Here is a 12,802-nt window from a genome sequence, read left to right as displayed (position 1 = left end):
TAACCAGGCAGTATGATTTTAAATTACTGTCCCTTTGGACCATATCACACTGGCTATAGTTTAAAAGAGACCCCAAAGTGAAAAGTGAAAGCCACTCAGACATGTCCAGCTCTTTGCGAACCATGGATTGTATGGCCTGCAAGGTTCCTCTGTCCACGGAATTCTCCAGGCAAGAATACTGGAGTGGGTAGCCATTCCCTTCAACAGGGGATCTTCCTGACCCAGGGATCAAACCTGAGTCTCCTGCATTGCAGGCAGATTCTTTACTATCTGAACCACCAGGGAGACCGCAAAATAGTTGTTATTACTATTTATCTAGGAGTTGGACACTGAGTAGATGCTATAAGACGATGGTTACTATCATTATTTATTGAATCTTACTCACATTTTAGACATAAAAAATATAAGCTATGGAATAAGTCAGATAAGTTTGTTTCCTGGTATCACCACTGTATTTGACCTTGGAAAAGATAAGATAACTTAATTTCTGAGCCTCAGATTTCTCATCTGAAGTGAGATTTGTAGAATAAGAAGTGTGTGAGAATTAAAAGAATAACATATTCAGCACATATCTGTAATTTATTAAAAAGTCTATAAGTGTTCCTCTTTTTACATTCAGTCTCATAGAAGGTAACCCCCAGAATTTTGTAAGTCTTAAGTACTCCTTAGAGAGACAGCTGTTGTGAATTCCTGGAGTATGTCCTGAACAAAATGCTGGACCTGTTGCAGTTTTTAAATGCCCACCAAGAGGTCCTGTAAGTCACATGAAGGTAATTATGTTTAAAAAGTTGAAACTATTGGAGAAGTTCATAGCAGATAAACAGATCTTGGGATTTGGAGATTATTAGGAGAAATAAAATTGGGCAACCCAGATTCTTATGAACATAGATTCTTATTAGTCTATATTCTTAAAGACAGAATTCTAACAGAAGAGGCTTCAGATAATTCCTCAAATCTGTTTGAAAGGTATCTACTTCACAAGATAGTGATAAGACTTCAGTGAGCTTACGTATGTCACAGGCTTCAGTTCAGTTACGTCCGACTCTTCACGACCCCATAACTGCAGCACGCCAGGCTTCCCTGTCCATCACCAACTCCGGGAGCTTGCTCAAACTCATGTCCATTGAGTCGGTGATACCATCCAACCATCTCATCCTCCGTTGGCCCCTTTTCTTCCTGCCTTCAATCTTTCCCAGAATCAGGGTCTTCTCAAATGAGTTGGCTCTTCATGTCAGGTGGCCAAAGTACTGGAGCTTCAGCTTCAGCATCAGTCCTTCCAATGAATATTCAGACTGATTTCCTTTAGGATTGACTGGTTGGCTCTCCTTGCAGTCCAATGGACTCTCGAGAGTCTTCTCCAACACTATAGTTCAAAAGCATCAATTCTTCGGTGCTCAGCTTTCTTTATAGTCCAACTCTCACATCCATGCATGGCTACTAGAAAAACCATAGCTTTGAGTAGATGGACTTTTGTCGGCAGAGTAATGTCTCTGGTTTTTAATATACTGTCTAGGTTGGTCATAGCTTTTCTTCCAAGAGCAAGTGTTTTTTAATTTCATGGCTGCAGTCACCATCTGCAGAGATTTTGAAGCCCAAGAAAATAAAGTCTGTCACTGTTTCCATTGTTTCCCCATCTATTTGCCATGAAGTGATGGGACCGGATGCCATGATCTTGGTTTTTTTAATGTTCAGTTTTAAGCCAACTTTTTCCCTCTCCTCTTTGACTTTCATCAACAGGCTCTTCAGTTCCTCTTCGCTTTCTGCCATAAGGGTGTTGTCATCTGCATATCTGAGGTTATTGATATTTCTCCCAGCAGTCTTGATTCCAGCTTGTGCTTCATCCAGTCTGGCATTTCACATGATGTTCTCTGAATATAAGTTAAATAAGCAGGGTGACAATATACAGCCTTGACGTACTCCTTTCCCGATTTGGAACCAGTCTGTTGTTCCATGTCCAGTTCAAACTATACACAGATTTCTCAGAAAGCAGGATAAGGTGGTCTGGTATTCCCATCTCTAAGAATTTTCCAGAGTTTGTTGTGATCTACACAGTCAAAGGCTTTGGTGTAGTCAGTAAAGCAGAAGTAGATGTTTTTCTGGAACTCTCTTGCTTTTTTGATGATCCAACAGATGTTGGCAATTTGATCTCTGGTTCCTCTGCCTTTTCTAAATCCAGTTTGAACGTCTGGAAGTTTTTGGTTCATGTTCTGTTGAAACTTCGCTTGGAGAATTTTGAGCATTACTTTGCTAGTGTGTGAGATGAGTGTAATTGTGCAGTTGTTTGAGCATTCTTTGGCATTGCCTTTCTTTGAGATTGGGATTAAAACTGACCTTTTCCATCCGTATGGCCATCTGCTGAGTTTTCCAAATTTGCTGGCATATTGAGTGCAGCACTTTAACAGCATCATCTTTTAAGACTTGAAATAGTTCAGCTGGAATTCCATCATCTCTACTAGCTTTGTTCGTAGTAATGCTACCTAAGGCCCATTTGTCTTTGGAATCCAGAAAAGTCAAAGGTTTAGCATGATCAGGTAATATCAGTTCCTCCTGTGATATATTTTTGTTGTACACTCTAACATTTTTATTTTGAGAATAACAAGCTTGGACTGTTATCCTGTGACATATTGAATAGACACTTAATCCTTTTTGCTGTCAAGTGAAGTAATTATTTCATGTGGTTTTATGTCATAAGCAATCTGTAGCATTTTGCATGGAGCAGTTCATATTCTTGGTGTTTAGTTTAGGAAATTATTTAGTGATTAACCAGTGGAGCATCAGCTGTCCTGAACCAAATGTCTTCTCCACATTGGTGACACTATGAAATTTCATTGTTTATTTTTCTGAGTCCTTACTCTGTAAAAATTTTCTTGAATTTTTTTCCCCCTAACAACCCTACCTTGCTCTTGTAGATAACGCTTTTCCTCAGTGTCTTTCTTCCCAGTTTGGAATTTTGTAGTCTTCTCTTGGGTGTCCAAATTTTAGTTTGTGGGCTGTTCACATTTTTTCTTCCACTTTTTTTCATTTATGAAAGATTTACTGAGATTTCACTGGCATTAGTTGGAAAACAAAAATGCTCAGTCCATGTTTCTTGGGTAAAAGGAGCGTTCACTCTCACATGAAAGCAGAGAATGATAGAAGTTATATCATGAAGGCCCAGGGAGAGTAGAAGCACAAAAATAGAAGCAATACTTGGTTATAAAACCTCCAAAACATATCAAGTGACAAAGATGGTTTGTAATACAAGAATAGAGATCTTCAGTCTAGAGACTTCTCCCATTTGATGAGTAAGCTTGGTCAAATGAGTTACTTATTCTGGACTTAATTCCTAACATGTAAAACAGAAATTTTTTAACAAGATCAGAGTTTCTCAAACTCGGCTTAGGTTATTAATAAACAGTATGTAAATACAGAGCTCCATGATCCAATATATTTATATATTATTGAGTTAAAATAAAATTAGACAGATGTCCTTGTTGGTATTAAGTGTCTCAGAATTTATTATAAATATAAATCTTTAAGAAAGGGATAGAATATAGTACTTCTCTCTCTTTTTTTTTTTCCTACTGTCAAATCCTATTACCTATGAATTGTTTGATAGTACCAGTCTCAATAAATAGTAAATTTGACAACATATATACTTATTTTTGTTGGTAGTGTTCAATGAAAAGATTGTCCTTTTCCCCCATTGAATTCACCTGTTATCTCTGTTGAAAATCAATTAACCATGTACGGGAGGATCAATTTCCAGACACTGTTCCATTGATTTTTTTTTAACCTTTGAATCAATACTATATTATCTTGATTACTGTACCTTTAAAATACAGATTAATATCAAGTAGTATAAGTCATGCAGTCTTATTTATTCTGTTTCAAAGTTGTTTTTCCTATTTTAGATACATTGCATAGACAATGAAAAGTTTGAAATCAGCATATCAGTTTCTACAAAAATCTTCTGGGATTTTTGGTAGGATTGCAAGGACTCACATCAGTTTAAGGGGAATTGATAGTTTAACAATGTGGAATCTTCTGATCAGTGACTATTGGTATAACTCTCTTACTCTAATTTCTTTCAGTAATGTTTATAGTTTTCAATGAACACATATTGCACATTTTTCATTTAGTTAATTACTAAATAAATATTTTGATGTTATAAGTTTCAATTTCTAGTTGTTCATATCTTATATAAAACTATAATAGGTTTGGCATATTGACCTTGTGTCCTGCACATGGCTAAGCTCACTGGCTGTAGTAGCTTTTTTTGTACATCCTGAAGGATTTTCTGTTTGAATATGAGAATTTAACTTTTTCTTTTCCAACCTGAATTTTTCGCATTTTTTGAATTGATTGTTATTTCTTTGCCCTGTCCTTAATATTGGGGTAACAATCAGTCTTTTCCCATTAAACTTGATATTAGTTATAGGTTTTGTTCATATGATTTATTAGATTGAGGAAGATTCCTTTTATTCTTAATTTGTTGAGAATATTTATCAAAAATGAATGTTGGACTTTATTTAAAAATTCTTTTCATCTATTGAGGTGATCATATGGATTTTCTTTATTAATGTGTAAAATTTTATGATTACTATTTTTAATTTTAAACCAACTTGACATTCCTGAGAAAAATAGCTCTAGGTTATTATTGTTGTTCTTTTATATATTGTTAAATTCAATTTGCTGAAATGAATATAAATATAAGAATTTTTATATTTGAGTAATACTGATCTGTAGTGGTTTTTTTTCTTATCTTGCCTGCCAGAATTTGGTATCACAATAATACCTCAAAGAATGAGTTGAGAAATATTACTTGCATTTTAATTCCTTGAAAGAATTTATGTAATACTGCTCTTATTTCCTCTTCAAATATTTTTCAGAATTTACCAGTGAAGATACATGGGCCTGGAGTTTTCTTTGGAGGATTGTTTTTCATTTTAACTTCATTAATTGATAAGAGCTGTTCAGTTTTTTTGTTGAGTGAGCTTTGTTAGTTTGTGTATTTTAAGAAATATATCTATTTGTCCATTTCATCTAAATTGAATTAATGGCATAAAGTTGTTAATAATTTTCTTTACTTTTATATATTTATATTAGGTAATCTCTTGCTATAATATCAAATTACTGCAATCTTAGTGGCTTGAAATAGTACACATATATGGATTCATGGTTTCTGTGGGTGACGAATTGGTATAGCTTAGCTTGATCCTTTGCCTCAAGGTCTTTTATAAGGCTGTAAACAAAGTATTCACCAGAACTGGGGTCTCATCTGAAAGATTGATTGGGGAAGGGTCCCCTTCTGAGATTATCTATTTTTTGGTCATCAGTTCCTTTTGGTTTGTTGAAGATGAATGTTCCATTTTGGCTGGAAGCTGCCTTCAGTATCTTTCCAACTGGGCCTTTCCATCATGACAGCTTGCTTCATCAAAGCTGTCAAGCTGGAGGGGTCTGCTAGCAAGATAGAATGCACAGTATTATGAAGCCTAATTATGGAAATGACATTCTATTACTTTGCAGTATTCTGTTGATTAGAAGCAAGTCAATAGGTCAGGTCACACTCAAGAAGAATGGCTTATATAAGGGTATGAATACCAGAAGACAGAGATTACTGGGGGGTATCTTAGAGTCCTCTTGGCACAGTGTTTGTAGGATCCGTAGTTAAAATCCCTACCTCATTTCTGATTTTGGTGAACTGTTTCTTTTTTTTCCTGATCAGTATGCCTAGAGGCGTATCTCTTTTACTGACTTTATCAAAGAACTTGTTTTTGTTTCATTGGTTTTCTCAATTGTTTTTCTCTTTTCAGTATGTTTGAGTTCTACTCTACCTCTACTATGAATTTAGGTTGCTTTTTGTTTTTTAGTTTACCAAGATGGGAGTTGTGGTCATTGATTTCTAACAGGCATTTAGTACTATAAATTTTCCTCTGATCATGATGTTACCTGTATCCCACAGTTTTTCCCATTTTGTATTTTCATTTCATTCAGTTAAAAATACTTTATAATTTTGTTACCAAAAGACTAGGGTCCCACCATTCTCCATTTACAAGATAAATTACATACTCAAAAATGGAAGAAATGAAAGATGGCTTTAATTAGAATGCCAGCCATCTGTACAGATGGTAGACTCAGCATCCCTGAAAACCAACTCTGAAGGTTCTGCTTGGCCATGAAACTTTAAAGAAGAAGGAGGGAAGTAATCTCAGCTAATCATTCAGATAGGGGGTCAAAGTTATCGTCATCCCCCACACTGCCTACAGACTCATTACTTCTTGTGATCTTCCTCTAGATATTACCTTGTTCACAAGGTGTGTTCAGAAGATTACTGAAGGGGAAGCTAGGGAAGAGATCTGGTCATCTGTTAATTCCTTATTCTTCATTTCTACTTCTTTAATCTATGGAAAGAACCCACAAGTTAGGCAAGGTATTGTGCGGTTAAAAGCTTTGAAAGGTGTGCTTGGACTTTAGATTAGTAGAGCATGGGGGAGTGCTGGGTAAAAGTTAGTTACTATACAGCTTTGCTAAAGTGACAAGAAAAGGGGCTGAGGGTGGTTTCCTGCAAAGAGCCACTTGCAAATCCCCACTTGTCAGAACATCATTCCATTTCTATGGGAATAGGGTGAAGGTCTATTTTCTATAACTTCATGCTGACATAGGTGCTGTTTTCTCAGAGTGGAAGGTGTCAATGTGTGTCTGTTTTGCTGACAATTTTGGTTTTCTGCTTAAATATATGGGCAGAGTGAGCTACAATTATTTTGATGTTCACAAAGATAAAGATGATTATGAGCAATAACGTTAATCCTATTCTCTTGAGGCCAGTTCTTGGAATTTTGCTGGCCATAGATTCAGTTCTGCTCAGAATGAAACAGCTTATGTCATGGCTACAGTCTGGTTATCATGCACTTAACTTTTTTCCTGTAGTGGCAGTTATAGTATCTATAAAACAATTCTGTATTGGTTCTAATCATTAACTTCTCAGTTTTGTACTCTGCTCTGTTCCAATTTTCCTATTGATTTCTTCCTTGATCCTTGGGTTATTTAGAAGTGTATGTTTAAATTTGTAATATTTGGAGATTATCTGCAGGTATTTTTATTATTAATATTTAATTTCATTCTATTGTAGCCAGAGTACATGCTTTCAGTTCAGTTCATTCGCTCAGTTGTGTCTTACTCTTTGTGACCCCATGAATCGCAGCACACCAGGCCTCCCTGTCCATCACCAACTCCCAGAGTTCACCCAAACTCATCTGCATCGAGTCAGTGATGCCATCCAGCCATCTCATCCTCTGTCGTCCCCTTCTCCTCCTGTCCCCAATCCCTCCCAGCATCAGGGTCTTTTCCAGTGAGTCAGCTCTTCACATGAGGTGGCCAAAGTATTGGAGTTTCAGCCTCAGCATCAGTCCCAATGAACACCCAGGACTAATCTCCTTTAGGATGGACTGGTTGGACCTCCTTGCAGTCCAAGGGACTCTCAAGAGTCTTCTCCAACACCACAGTTCAAAAGCATCAATTCTTCGGCGCTCAACTTTCTTCACAATCCAACTCTCGCATCCGTACATGACCACTGGAAAAACCGTAGCCTTGACTAGATGGACCTTTGTTGCAAAGTAATGTCTCTTTTTCAATATGATGTCTAGGTTGGTCATAACTTTCCTTCCAAGGAGTAAGCGTCTTTTAATTTCATGGCTGCAATCACCATCTACAGTGATTTTGGAGCCCCCAAAAATAAAGTCTGAGACTGTTTCCATTGTTTCCCAATCTATGCTTTAGTTCTTTGTATAAATTCATATTTCTAAACTGGTATTATTTTCATTTTGATTGAAGAACTTCCTTTAACATTCCTCATCGTGTAGGTCTGGTGCTGATAAGTTTTTCTTGTTCCATGTGTCTGAAATATTCTTAATATTTTTTTACAAAATGTATAGAGTTCTAAGTTATGAGCTCTCTTTTCCTTCTTCCTTTCTTCCTTTTCCTCCTCCTCTCCCTGTCCCCTGCCCTTTCCCTCTCCCCAGTAATACTAGGATTCATCTTGTTTCCTCTATCTCAGGTGTTACAGTCCTATACTGCCCATGTCCAGTGTCTCAGAAGTATTGCTTAATGTATTTTATTTAGAGATTTTTTTTGGTATCATTCCAAGTGTGAGGGTTAATCTGGCCTCCGTTAATCTGAACTCTGTGTTGTGTGAAAGTGTAAGTGAAAATGTAGTTTTTTAATTAGGCTAATCTAATAGGGACCATGGATTTGGTTCATCAATAGGAGCCCTGTGAGCAGCACATTATAAATAAATGGAGAAGTGAAACCAGCCCTGTTAGCTTTTCCTACACAACACTGAAAATACTGGCTTATTCAAGAGATCTTTGGATTTTGATACTCTATTCACTATTGTATAATTGCTTTCCTTACTACCAACTATCCCAAAATACTTGTCTAGTGATACTTTGTAATCAGAAACCAAAAATAATGTTCTATTAGTATAATAAGGTTAGATATCTGCTACTAACTGTGTGATCTTAGGCCTGCCCCCCTGACTTTCCTGAATCTTTCCTCATCTCTGGAATAAGTCCTCTCTCTTTTAAGTAAATTATTTTCAACCAAGGTTTCCAGATTCTGAGAAGATAGTGGTAATGAGGGATTCATGATTTATTTTAAAATATGGTAAATAGTTGCATCCAGTAGTTTACTTCCTGTGTTTTAGGGACCTCTTGATGTCCCTGGGACCCCCTTAGAGTGTTGAAAGTTTAAATCTATTTACTTGATAATATTAAAACTTTGCCATTTCAATTATTCTTTCCTGAGTTTAATGTGGAGTTTCTAAATGCTACGTGTTATATGATGATGTCAGCTCTGACAGTTCTTGTGTTTTTAAAATTCCTTAGGTTTAATTTCTCATATGGTAATTATCAGTGAATATGTCCCACTTCGCTGGTGCCTCAGTGGTGAAGAATCTGCCTGCAGTGCAGCAGACGTGGATTTGATCCCTGGGTCGGGAAAATCCCCTGAAGTAGAAAGTAGCAACCAGATCCAGTATTCTTGCCTGGAAAATCCCATGGACAGAGGAACCTGGAGGGCGGCAGTCTATGGGGGTGGAAAGAGTCAGACACAACCAAGCGAGCAACTGAACTAACTGATGTCCCACATAAACAAAAGCGTTTTGGGGTTCTTTGTCTTTTAAGAGAAAATGTTTTTTATACAAGAGGTCCTGACCAAGGGATTCTGAGACCCTGAAAATGGATGGCCTAATAGAAATTATTCTCTGTTTAAGTTTGTATTCTATTGCCAGGTTTCTTAGTGCTGGAGATGGGGGAAAAAAATTAGTGGCTAACAGTAAGTCATCTGCTGTCATGATTCCCAAGTTTAAATAAATTCTATACCACTGTCTGACCTTGGGAAAGTTATTTAAATTCTCTAGGGGAAAATTTCCTCATCTAGGATATGAAGAAAATATGGTTTCTATACATAGTTTAAATTAGCCGATAGAATGCATGACAGCCCTCGCTAGCATATAGTAGTCACTCATTGAAAGCTAGCTGTGATGCTTACGATGCCACCGGAGGCAAGCTTATTGATATTTTTATTATCTGATTTTCACTGTTTCATTTTTTTCTGCCTGCCTGTCACTGCTTATCTTCTTTGAAACTGTTCTGGTATATTGCCATTTTCTAAACTATTCTCAACCCAGAAAGTTTAACTTGAAGGTTGGCAGACTGTCTTTGGCTTCTTTCAAAGTATTACTGGTCCCTTAAACTAATAGGGAGTCTAATATTACTATCAAAGCTTTGGAAGCTATCTTGTGAAAAGAAACATCTGAGGCTCAGACCTCATACAAAAGTATATTAAAATATTTTCATATACTGTCTCTTTCTTTTTCCAAACGGTGAACTCCTTGAAAGCAGACTGTTTTATTCATCCTTGTATCCTAGCACTTAGCACAGTGCTTGATATTATTTGGCAGTAATACTTATATATGCATTGTCACGCTTTCATTCACACATTTTTACCTCTTTAGTTTTGTAAATAGCTAGATTAAAATGATATGAGAAGACAGGTAAAAGAAAAGAGAGATGGTTAGAGGAAAGAAGAAAGCCAGAAGGAAGTCAGGAGGAGTAGAGACAAGAAGATCCCCCTCTCAGAAGTGTTGATAAACCCACCTGGTGGTATCTATAGTAGAATTTAATAGTATACACTGAAAACATAAGAAGTTGAAGCAGATAGGCAAACAAGAGAGAAAATCAATTTAGTTATTCCTATGAATGAAATTGGCAGATTTGATCAATAAGATTATAAGTCAGTTTCTGCCACTATTAGCCTTAGTATCCAAGTGGCACATCTCCCAATCTCTCTTAGGAGGCATATATATATATATATATATATATATATATATATATATATTTTAAAAAAAAAGACTGGTCTTATTGTGAACTAGTATTGATTATCAAAGGAAAGCCAGTCTCTGATGTTGTTCATTATCTGAAAATGTTGCATGATGTACTTAACTAATCTTGTTTTTTTTTAAGTATCTGAAAAATTGGTACTCGATGAAAATATAGTAAAACAGTATCAGTTTAGACTAAATGTCTGAATTACACTGTAATTTTACTTTTAAGGAAATAACTATATTGTTATTCTTCCTTTTAATTAGATATATTAGCTATAAGTATTCTAATGAATTAACACCTTTTAAATTTCTTTGTCAGTTTCATTCAATTGTGCCGTACTTAGTCACTGTGTCATGTCCAACCCCTATGGACTGCAGCCCTCCAGGTTCCTCTGTCCATAGGGATTCTCCAGGCAAGAATACTGGAGTGGGTTACCTTGTCCTCAGGGATTTCCCAACCCAGGGATCAAACCCAGGTCTCCCACATTACAGGCGGATTCTTTACCATCTGAGCCATCAGGGAAGCCCGAGGATACTGGAGTGGGTAGACTATCCCTTCTCCAGGGGATCTTACCAATTCAGGAATCGAACCAGGGTCTCCTGCATTGCAAATGGATTCTTTACCAGCTGAGCTACCAGGGAAGCCCTTCGTTTAACTACCAGGTTTAGAATACACATACACACATCAGAGCAAAGGTTTTCTCTGATAACAGATCTTATAACTATTTGTTTGATACTGTACTTGATGAAGTTGCTGTTTTGTGTGTTATTACCGTATTGCATGAAGAATACTATCCTTATGCAATAGCATCATGGTCATGGAGTGAGGTGCTTCCACTTAGAAGCATTCAGAACTCATATGAACTGAACAATAGGTTCACCCCTATTTCTCATACTCATTCTAGGGTACATGCTTTTTCTTTAGAGTGAAAGAAGGGTTTCTGCTTTCCTTTTTATGAGTTCACATAATTTGGTTAGATAAATATATGTACGATTTGAGTAAATTAGGATATCTAGACATGTGAGTAGCTTCAAAAATCCTGCTTTTAGTTATTAAAAAAAAGTTGGTTTGCTTTTGTTCATGTTTTGCGAACTGATGAATGAGTGCTCCCCCAGGGATCATTTCTCAGCAGTGTATTGGAATTACTCAGAGGCCTTGCTAGTTAGGCACCTGATGAAGGAGTAGATAGCTTTACTTACTGATTCTTAAAAGCAAGAAGATTGACAGATACGCAGAAATGAGTAATGAGTCTTTTTATAAAAGTGCTATGAGAAGTGGGGGTAATGTATTTAGAATTTAATTTCCTCTGATCTTCATAGTAGTAAAGGCTAATCTAGAAAAGTTTCTTTAAATATATCTTTGAAATGTTAACATATGGATGGAAAATATAGTGATTGTAATAGTGATTCTAAAGCTGCAGTTGTGGGATATTTATAGACAGATACTTCTTGCCTGGAGAATCCCAGGAACGGGAGTCTGGTGGCCTGCAGTCCATGGGGTCGCACAGAGTCGGACATGACTGAAGCGACTTAGCAGCAGCAGCAGCATAGACAGATACAATTTTTAAAATTTCTTAAACTAAGAAAGAGTTAGTTGGCTTCGTCAGAAATATTTTAAATTCTTTGTCAACTAAAAAATTTAAAGTTAAAACTGGGGGATCATTAAGAATCCAAGAAAAACTTGCTGGGTTCTTTCTCTAAGCTAGTCATTTAATATTGAAATCTTTGTTAAGAGACCATGCTTAGTTTTCACAAGCCCATTTATCATTAAAAAGTCATGTCTGAAAGTTAGGTTTTCTTTATTAAATATATTCAGAATAGTTACACCTACCTCTATATCTGATGATGATGCCTTTCTGTTTTTCAAAGGAAGTCCTGACATTTCAGCTGCTGAAAATACTGCAAGAAAAACTGGATAGGTCAGAAAACGGGGGCCTTATTGTCCGTTGGTATTATGTAGAAATAAACATTTCTTATTTTGCCCTTTCTTTGTTGGAATATTAATATGGTACCTGTGGTCCTCTAGCCCTGTAACCACCATGGACTTTGAGGATCTAGCAACTGAAGAAGGGGGTGATGGGTTTGTTTATAACTGGTACTTTTATATTCAGTTTCTATGTCTGGGTAGCTTCATTGCTTCAGAACAAATCACAGATTCTCTGAATAAGACTTAATGCTGCCTCTGATACTTTTTCTCTGGTTGAACCTCAGGTTGAAGTTGGATTTCAGGCTGTCACCCTAAAGATTTTTATCTCTGTGGGAATGATTCAGTTTTTTTTAGTATTTTCAGTCTTGCATCCAGGCCATTCAGATGCCCCCTTTAGTTTACTGGAATGGAGTTACACAGTTTTTCTCTAGATTTTTTCTCCCCATTTTGTTACAATGAATAGTAATTCTTAACTGTAATTGCCAAGTTATTATCATAAATTCCATTTTACA

The 12,802-nt window shown here is 36.4% G+C and overlaps 1 protein-coding gene across 6 annotated transcripts in view; it reads left to right on the top strand.

Moving 5' to 3' along the window:
- TCF12 (transcription factor 12) overlaps window positions 1-12,802 on the top strand; it is a 393,213-nt gene that overhangs the window by 157,413 nt on the left and 222,998 nt on the right. The window lies entirely within an intron of this gene.

This window comes from Bos indicus x Bos taurus, chromosome 10, assembly GCF_003369695.1.
Source record: "Bos indicus x Bos taurus breed Angus x Brahman F1 hybrid chromosome 10, Bos_hybrid_MaternalHap_v2.0, whole genome shotgun sequence".
In the NCBI taxonomy this organism is placed as follows: domain Eukaryota; kingdom Metazoa; phylum Chordata; class Mammalia; order Artiodactyla; family Bovidae; genus Bos; species Bos indicus x Bos taurus.
Note: the sequence above shows the minus strand (reverse complement) of the source record. Positions and strands in the feature narration are given on the sequence as shown.